At 48.2% G+C, this 9,963-nt stretch overlaps 1 protein-coding gene across 1 annotated transcript in view; it reads left to right on the forward strand.

The window, feature by feature from the left end:
* The first annotated feature begins 634 nt into the window (after positions 1-634).
* LOC106594277 (TBC1 domain family member 1) overlaps positions 635-9,963 on the forward strand; it is a 47,582-nt gene continuing 38,253 nt past the window's right edge. Inside the window, exons 1-4 of the mRNA XM_082973924.1 lie at positions 635-994; positions 1,277-1,381; positions 2,009-2,119; positions 4,885-5,012. The gene's annotated coding sequence lies outside the window, so the exon portion shown is untranslated. The remainder of the gene's footprint in view (positions 995-1,276; positions 1,382-2,008; positions 2,120-4,884; positions 5,013-9,963) is intronic.

The raw sequence follows: 9,963 nt of genomic DNA on the forward strand, positions 1-9,963 counted from the left end.
CCTAGATACTGTCGTCTGTTAAAAGCCCAGGAGGGCGTCCGTTTCTGACATACTGAATCCGTCGCGCCTGGCCCCGTCCATCACACCACGCTCAGAGTCACTTAGGTCACACGTGTTGCCCATAAGGTTCAATGGAACAGTAACTGAATGTCTTGATGCCTGTCTGCCTGCTTTATATAACAAGACACGTCCACGTGACCCACTGTCTGTAGGAACCATCCATTTAGGTGTACGGGGTGGTGTACCTAATAAACAGGCCGGTAAACTGTATCTGTCTCTCTAACTCCAACTCTTTTTCTCTTTCTCCCCCCCCCTCTCCCCTCTCTCCCCTCTCCCCCTCGCTCTCTCGCTCTCTCCCCCCCCCCTCTCCCCTCTCTCCCCTCTCCCCCTCGCTCTCTCGCTCTCTCCCCCCCTCTCTCACTTCTCTCTCTCCCCCCTCTCTCTCTTCTCTCTCTCCCCCCTCTCTCTCTTCTCTCTCTCCCCCCTCTCTCTCTTCTCTCTCTCCCCCCTCTCTCTCTTCTCTCTCTCCCCTCTCTCTCTTCTCTCTCTCCCCCCTCTCTCTCTTCTCTCTCTCCCCCCTCTCGCTCTTCGCTCTCCCCCCTCTCGCTCTTCGCTCTCCCCCCTCTCGCTCTCTCTCTCTCTCTCTCCTTCTCCCTCCCCAGGACCCCTCCCTAGAAGACCCCCTCCCCTCCTCCAATCCTTTGCGGTCTCACAACTCTACAGGGGACCTGAAACGTCTGGACAGCTCTCCTCTCTCCGTCTCTCCTTCCTTCTCGTCCCTCTCTCTGTCTTCCGGGGACACGCTGTCCCAGCGACACGGGTTCAGGCGGCGTGCAAGCACCTTCAGCCACTCCCCTTCCTACCACGATCACTCTCCCTCCTACCCTGACGACACCCCCTCATATACACACACACCCCAGGTCCCCAGCGGCTCCACCAAGCCCAAACTGGTCCGGCATTACTCCGTCAGCACCGACACGCCGCACCAGAGCAAGTAAGAGCTGAAGAGTGTGTGTGTGTGTGTGTGTGCATTTAGAATAATACGTCATCACTTCTATTTGGATGGTTGGCTTTCGTCTCGCTTGTTGTCCTGAATGGGGCACACACACGCGGAGTTCCTGTCTTAAATATGGTACTTCCTGTTGTGTTCCTCCTGAGGGGAAAGTCAACACCCTGTCATCCTCCGTCACCCGCTTCACTCCTCCTTTTCTTCTGTATTTCCATCCTTATTCTCTCTCTCTCTCTCTCTCGTTCTCTGTCGTTCTCTGTTCTCCAGAAGACTTCAAGCGGACCTTACGCTTCCTTTCCTCTCCTTCCCCTCTCCTCTCCTCTCTCATCGACCCTCATCCCCCCCTTTCGGGGGTCGCCTGGCCAAACGAAGGTGAGCGCCTTCACCCCTCCTTTATTCTTTCTGTTCATTTCCTGTCTGTCATTATCATTCTGTTTCAGTGTCTGTCCTTGCTACTTCCTGTCTGTCATTATCACTGTGTTTCAGTTTCTCTCCCTGCTACTTCCTGTCTGTCTTTATCACTGTGTTTCAGTTTCTCTCCCTGCTACTTCCTGTCTGTCTTTATCACTGTGTTTCAGTTTCTCTCCCTGCTACTTCCTGTCTGTCATTATCACTGCGTTTCAGTTTCTCTCCCTGCTACTTCCTGTCTGTCATTATCACTGTGTTTCAGTTTCTCTCCCTGCTACTTCCTGTCTGTATCACTGTTTCAGTTTCTCTCCCTGCTACTTCCTGTCTGTATCACTGTGTTTCAGTTTCTCTCCCTGCTACTTCCTGTCTGTATCACTGTGTTTCAGTTTCTCTCCCTGCTACTTCCTGTCTGTATCACTATGTTTCAATTTCTCTCCCTGCTACTTCCTGTCATTATCGCTGTTTCAGTTTCTCTCCCTGCTACTTCCTGTCTGTATCACTATGTTTCAGTTTCTCTCCCTGCTACTTCCTGTCTGTCTAGTCTATATCTTTAATGTTCCTCTCCTCCTTTCTCTCTCTCATCTCTGTCAGTCCTCTGGGGGGTCTACGTGCCCGTCTCCACTCCTCCTCCTCTGTTCCTAACTTCCTCAAACTCCTCGCTCCTGTCCACGAGAGCCACCCCTGTGACTTAGACAAGAGGAGGTACACACACCACCACACCACACTACACTACACCACACCATACACCACCACACCATACACCACCACACCATACACCACCACCCCACCATACACCACCCCACCATACACCACCACCCCACCATACCCCACCATACACCACCACACCACCCCACCATACACCACCCCACCATACACCACACCACCACTACACCACACCACCACTACACCACCCCACCATACACCACCCCACCACCATACACCAACATCCACCATACACCACCCCACCATACACCACCCCACCATACACCACCCCACCATACACCACCACCCCACCATACACCACCATACACCACCATACCCCACCATACACCACCATACCCCACCATACACCACCATACCCCACCATACACCACCACCCCACCATACACCACCACCCCACCATACACCACCACCCCACCATACACCACCCCACCACCACGTCATACGCCACCATACGCCACCCCACCATACGCCACCCCACCATACGCCACCCCACCATACGCCACCCCACCATACCCCACACCACCATACACCACCACCACCCCACCATACACCACCACCACACCATACACCACCCCACCATACAGCACCACCACCCCACCATACCCCACCACCATACACCACCACCACCCCACCATACACCACCACCCCACCATACACCACCACCCCACCATACACCACCACCCCACCATACACCACCCCACCATACACCACCCCACCATACACCACTCCACCATACACCACTCCACCATACACCACCCCACCATACACCATACACCACCACCACCCCACCATACACCACCACCCCACCATACACCACCACCCCACCATACACCACCACCCCACCATACAACACCCCACCATACACCACCCCACTCCACCATACACCACCCCACCATACACCACCATACACTATACCACACCACCACCACACCATACACCACCATATCTCACCACACCCCACCCTACCATACACCACCACACCATACACCACCAAACCACACCACCACCACACAACCAAACCAGCCCACCATACACCACCCCACTCCACCATACACCACCCCACCATACACCACCCCACTATACACCACCACCCCACCATACACCACCCCACCAACCCACCATACACCGCCATAAACTATACCACACCACCATATCCCACCACACCCCACCATACACCACCCCATACACCATACACCACCACACCATACACCACCATACACCACACACCATACCACACCACCATACCACACCATACCCCACCATACACCACCATACCACACCACACCATACCACACCATACACCACCATACCACACCATACACCATACCACACCATACCCCACCATACCACACCATACACCACCATACACCACCACACCATACCACACCCCACCATACACCACCATACCACACCACACCATACACCACCATACCACACCATACACCACCATACCACACCATACACCATACCACACCATACACCACCATACACCACCACACCATACCACAACCCACCATACCCCACCATACCCCACCACACCATACCCCACCATACCCCACCACACCATACCCCACCATACCACACACCACCATACCATACACCACACCATACCCCACCATACCACACCATACCACACCACACCATACCCCACCATACCACACCACACCATACACCACCATACCATACACCACCATACCCCACCATACCACACCATACCCCACCCCACCATACCCCACCATACCACACCATACCACACCACACCATACACCACCATACCATACACCACCATACCCCACCATACCACACCATACCCCACCATACCCCACCATACCACACCATACCATACCACACCCAACCATACACCACCATACCCCACCATACCACACCATACCATACCCCACCACACCATACCCCACCATACCCCACCATACCATACCATACCCCACCATACCACACCACACCATACCCCACCACACCATACCATACCACACCCAACCATACCACACCATACCACACCATACCCCACCATACCCCACCATACCATACCCCACCCCACCATACCCCACCCCACCATACCCCACCCCACCATACCCCACCATACCATACCCCACCACACCATACCCCACCATACCCCACCACACCATACCATACCCCACCATACCATACCAGACCATACCCCACCATACCATACCATACACCACCATACACCACCATACCCCACCATACCATACCCCACCATACCACACCATACCATACCACACCCAACCATACACCACCATACCCCACCATACCACACCATACCCCACCCCACCATACCCCACCACACCACACTTCTACCTGTGAGTTTTATATACCACTTACTCGTCCTAGTGTGGGGTGTGTATTTAAGTTTGTGTGTGTCCCAACATGGGGGTAGTGTGTGTGTGTGTGTGTGTGTATTCCAGTGACGTAGCAGCCCTGTCCAGTCCGGTAGCTGTGTGTGTATTAATGTGTGTGTGTGTGTGTGTGTGTGTATTCCAGTGACGTGGCAGCCCTGTCCAGTCCGGTATGTGTGTGTGTGTGTGTGTGTGTGTGTGTGTGTGTATTAATGTGTGTGTATATTCCAGTGACGTAGCAGCCCTGTCCAGTCCGGTAGCTGTGTGTGTATTAATGTGTGTGTGTGTATTCCAGTGACGTAGCAGCCCTGTCCAGTCCGGTAGCTGTGTGTGTATTAATGTGTGTGTGTGTGTGTGTGTGTATTCCAGTGACGTAGCAGCCCTGTCCAGTCCGGTAGCTGTGTGTGTGGTAGGAGACAGTCCTCTACGGAGACACTCCTGGAGACAACAGATCTTCCTACGTGTCGCTACACCCCAGAAAAACACGGACAGCAATGGTACGTACACACACACACACACACACACACACACACACACACACACACACACACACACACACCCCTGTTTGAGCGAGGAGGGTGACTGTATCCTGTATCAGGACGTCTGTTCTTCATACCAGTAGGTATGAAGTAGTAATAATTGATGCATTTAGCCTGGATAGTCCCCTGTAGTAATAATTGATGCATTTAGCCAGGATAGTCCCCTGTAGTAATAATTGATGCATTTAGCCAGGATAGTCCTCTGTAGTAATAATTGATGCATTTAGCCAGGATAGTCCCCTGTAGTAATAATTGATGCATTTAGCCAGGATAGTCCCCTGTAGTAATAATTGATGCATTTAGCCAGGATAGTCCCCTGTAGTAATAATTGATTCATTTAGCCAGGATAGTCCCCTGTAGTAATAATTGATGCATTTAGCCAGGATAATCCCCTGTAGTAATAATTGATGCATTTATCCTGGATAGTCCCCCGTAGTAATAATTGATGCATTTAGCCTGGATAGTCCCCCGTAGTAATAATTGATGCATTTAGCCTGGATAGTCCCCCGTAGTAATAATTGATGCATTTAGCCTGGATAGTCCCCCGTAGTAATAATTGATGCATTTAGCCTGGATAGTCCCCCGTGGTAATAATTGATGCATTTAGCCTGGATAGTCCCCTGTGGTAATAATTGATGCATTTAGCCAGGATAGTCCCCTGTGGTAATAATTGATGCATTTAGCCAGGATAGTCCCCTGTGGTAATAATTGATGCATTTAGCCAGGATAGTCCCCTGTGGTAATAATTGATGCATTTAGCCAGGATAGTCCCCTGTAGTAATAATTGATGCATTTAGCCAGGATAGTCCCCTGTAGTAATAATTGATGCATTTAGCCAGGATAGTCCCCTGTAGTAATAATTGATGCATTTAGCCAGGATAGTCCCCTGTAGTAATAATTGATGCATTTAGCCAGGATAGTCCCCTGTAGTAATAATTGATGCATTTAGCCAGGATATTCCCCTGTAGTAATAATTGATGCATTTAGCCAGGATAGTCCCCTGTGGTAATAATTGATGCATTTAGCCTGGATAGTCCCCTGTAGTAATAATTGATGCATTTAGCCTGGATAGTCCCCTGTAGTAATAATTGATGCATTTAGCCTGGATAGTCCCCCGTAGTAATAATTGATGCATTTAGCCTGGATAGTCCCCCGTAGTAATAATTGATGCATTTAGCCTGGATAGTCCCCCGTAGTAATAATTGATGCATTTAGCCTGGATAGTCCCCCGTAGTAATAATTGATGCATTTCGCCAGGATAGTCCCTGTAGTAATAATTGATGCATTTAGCCTGGATAGTCCCCTGTGGTAATAATTGATGCATTTAGCCTGGATAGTCCCCTGTAGTAATAATTGATGCATTTAGCCAGGATAGTCCCCTGTGGTAATAATTGATGCATTTAGCCAGGATAGTCCCCTGTGGTAATAATTGATGCATTTAGCCAGGATAGTCCCCTGTAGTAATAATTGATGCATTTAGCCAGGATAGTCCCCTGTGGTAATAATTGATGCATTTAGCCAGGATAGTCCCCTGTAGTAATAATTGATGCATTTAGCCAGGATAGTCCCCTGTAGTAATAATTGATGCATTTAGCCAGGATAGTCCCCTGTAGTAATAATTGATGCATTTAGCCAGGATAGTCCCCTGTAGTAATAACTGATGCATTTAGCCAGGATAGTCCCCTGTAGTAATAATTGATGCATTTAGCCAGGATAGTCCCCTGTAGTAATAATTGATGCATTTAGCCAGGATAGTCCCCCGTAGTAATAATTGATGCATTTAGCCAGGATAGTCCCCCGTAGTAATAATTGATGCATTTAGCCTGGATAGTCCCCCGTAGTAATAATTGATGCATTTAGCCGGGATAGTCCCCTGTAGTAATAATTGATGCATTTAGCCAGGATAATCCCCTGTAGTAATAATTGATGCATTTAGCCAGGATAGTCCCCTGTAATAATAATTGATGCATTTAGCCTGGATAGTCCCCTGTAGTAATAATTGATGCATTTAGCCTGGATAGTCCCCCGTAGTAATAATTGATGCATTTAGCCAGGATAGTCCCCCGTAGTTATAATTGATGCATTTAGCCAGGATAGTCCCCCGTAGTAATAATTGATGCATTTAGCCAGGATAGTCCCCCGTAGTAATAATTAATGCATTTAGCCAGGATAGTCCCCCGTAGTAATAATTGATGCATTTAGCCAGGATAGTCCCCTGTAGTAATAATTGATGCATTTAGCCAGGATAGTCCCCTGTGGTAATAATTGATGCATTTAGCCAGGATAGTCCCCTGTAGTAATAATTGATGCATTTAGCCAGGACAGTCCCCTGTAGTAATAATTGATGCATTTAGCCAGGATAGTCCCCTGTGGTAATAATTGATGCATTTAGCCAGGATAGTCCCCTGTGGTAATAATTGATGCATTTAGCCAGGATAGTCCCCTGTGGTAATAATTGATGCATTTAGCCAGGATAGTCCCCTGTGGTAATAATTGATGCATTTAGCCAGGATAGTCCCCTGTGGTAATAATTGATGCATTTAGCCAGGATAGTCCCCTGTAGTAATAATTGATGCATTTAGCCAGGATAGTCCCCCGGTGTAATAATTGATGCATTTAGCCAGGATAGTCCCCCGTAGTAATAATTGATGCATTTAGCCAGGATAGTCCCCCGTAGTAATAATTGATGCATTTAGCCTGGATAGTCCCCCGTAGTAATAATTGATGCATTTAGCCAGGATAGTCCCCCGTAGTAATAATTGATGTATTTAGCCAGGATAGTCCCCTGTAGTAATAATTGATGCATTTAGCCTGGATAGTCCCCCGTAGTAATAATTGATGCATTTAGCCAGGATAGTCCCCTGTGGTAATAATTGATGCATTTAGCCAGGATAGTCCCCTGTAGTAATAATTGATGCATTTAGCCAGGATAATCCCCTGTAGTAATAATTGATGCATTTAATAAGAACTCATTAGATTGATGGAAAACAGATGTAATTTGTCCATCTTAAGAGTCACTATGTTCGCTTTTCGTACGTATGTAACTTGTCCGAAAAATGAAAGTTAGATTAATCTTTTTTGAAGGACAGTAAACGGACAGTGATGACTGCGTCTCTGTCCCAGAGACCGTAGAGAACAGCTGTGTCCGAAGCAGTCAGTGTCCAGACTGATGTAGCGACAGCACCTGGCCACTAGATGTCACTGTTGCTTTGTGAGTTACTGTTAGTCTTGGACATCCTCCGACTTGGACTTTGGAGCTACGTAATCCTACAGGCAACACGTTCAAAGATTTGAGGAAGTAAGCTGTCTGGCTGGAGAGACTGGGTTACTGTTAGCCTGGTACAGTAGAGACTGGGTTACTGTTGGCCTGGTACAGTAAGTAACCTCTATAGGTCAGACTGGGTTACTGTTGGTCTGGTACAGTAAGTAACCTCTATAGGTCAGTCAGACTGGGTTACTGTTGGTCTGGTACAGTAAGTAACCTCTATAGGACAGACTGGGTTACTGTTGGTCTGGTACAGTAAGTAACCTCTATAGGTCAGACTGGGTTACTGTTGGTCTGGTACAGTAAGTAACCTCTATAGGTCAGACTGGGTTACTGTTGGTCTGGTACAGTAAGTAACCTCTATAGGTCAGACTGGGTTACTGTTGGTCTGGTACAGTAAGTAACCTCTATAGGTCAGACTGGGTTACTGTTGGTCTGGTACAGTAAGTAACCTCTATAGGTCAGACTGGGTTACTGTTGGTCTGGTACAGTAAGTAACCTCTATAGGTCAGACTGGGTTACTGTTGGTCTGGTACAGTAAGTAACCTCTATAGGACAGACTGGGTTACTGTTGGTCTGGTACAGTAAGTAACCTCTATAGGTCAGACTGGGTTACTGTTGGTCTGGTACAGTAAGTAACCTCTATAGGTCAGACTGGGTTACTGTTGGTCTGGTACAGTAAGTAACCTCTATAGGACAGACTGGGTTACTGTTGGTCTGGTACAGTAAGTAACCTCTATAGGTCAGACTGGGTTACTGTTGGTCTGGTACAGTAAGTAACCTCTATAGGACAGACTGGGTTACTGTTGGTCTGGTACAGTAAGTAACCTCTATAGGTCAGACTGGGTTACTGTTGGTCTGGTACAGTAAGTAACCTCTATAGGTCAGACTGGGTTACTGTTGGTCTGGTACAGTAAGTAACCTCTATAGGTCAGACTGGGTTACTGTTGGTCTGGTACAGTAAGTAACCTCTATAGGTCAGACTGGGTTACTGTTGGTCTGGTACAGTAAGTAACCTCTATAGGTCAGACTGGGTTACTGTTGGTCTGGTACAGTAAGTAACCTCTATAGGTCAGACTGGGTTACTGTTGGTCTGGTACAGTAAGTAACCTCTATAGGTCAGACTGGGTTACTGTTGGTCTGGTACAGTAAGTAACCTCTATAGGTCAGACTGGGTTACTGTTGGTCTGGTACAGTAAGTAACCTCTATAGGTCAGACTGGGTTACTGTTGGTCTGGTACAGTAAGTAACCTCTATAGGTCAGACTGGGTTACTGTTGGTCTGGTACAGTAAGTAACCTCTATAGGTCAGACTGGGTTACTGTTGGTCTGGTACAGTAAGTAACCTCTATAGGACAGACTGGGTTACTGTTGGTCTGGTACAGTAAGTAACCTCTATAGGACAGACTGGGTTACTGTTGGTCTGGTACAGTAAGTAACCTCTATAGGTCAGACTGGGTTACTGTTGGTCTGGTACAGTAAGTAACCTCTATAGGTCAGACTGGGTTACTGTTGGTCTGGTACAGTAAGTAACCTCTATAGGTCAGACTGGGTTACTGTTGGTCTGGTACAGTAAGTAACCTCTATAGGTCAGACTGGGTTACTGTTGGTCTGGTACAGTAAGTAACCTCTATAGGTCAGACTG

This window comes from Salmo salar, chromosome 04, assembly GCF_965601325.2.
Source record: "Salmo salar chromosome 04, fSalSal1, whole genome shotgun sequence".
NCBI classification, from domain to species: Eukaryota; Metazoa; Chordata; class Actinopteri; order Salmoniformes; family Salmonidae; genus Salmo; species Salmo salar.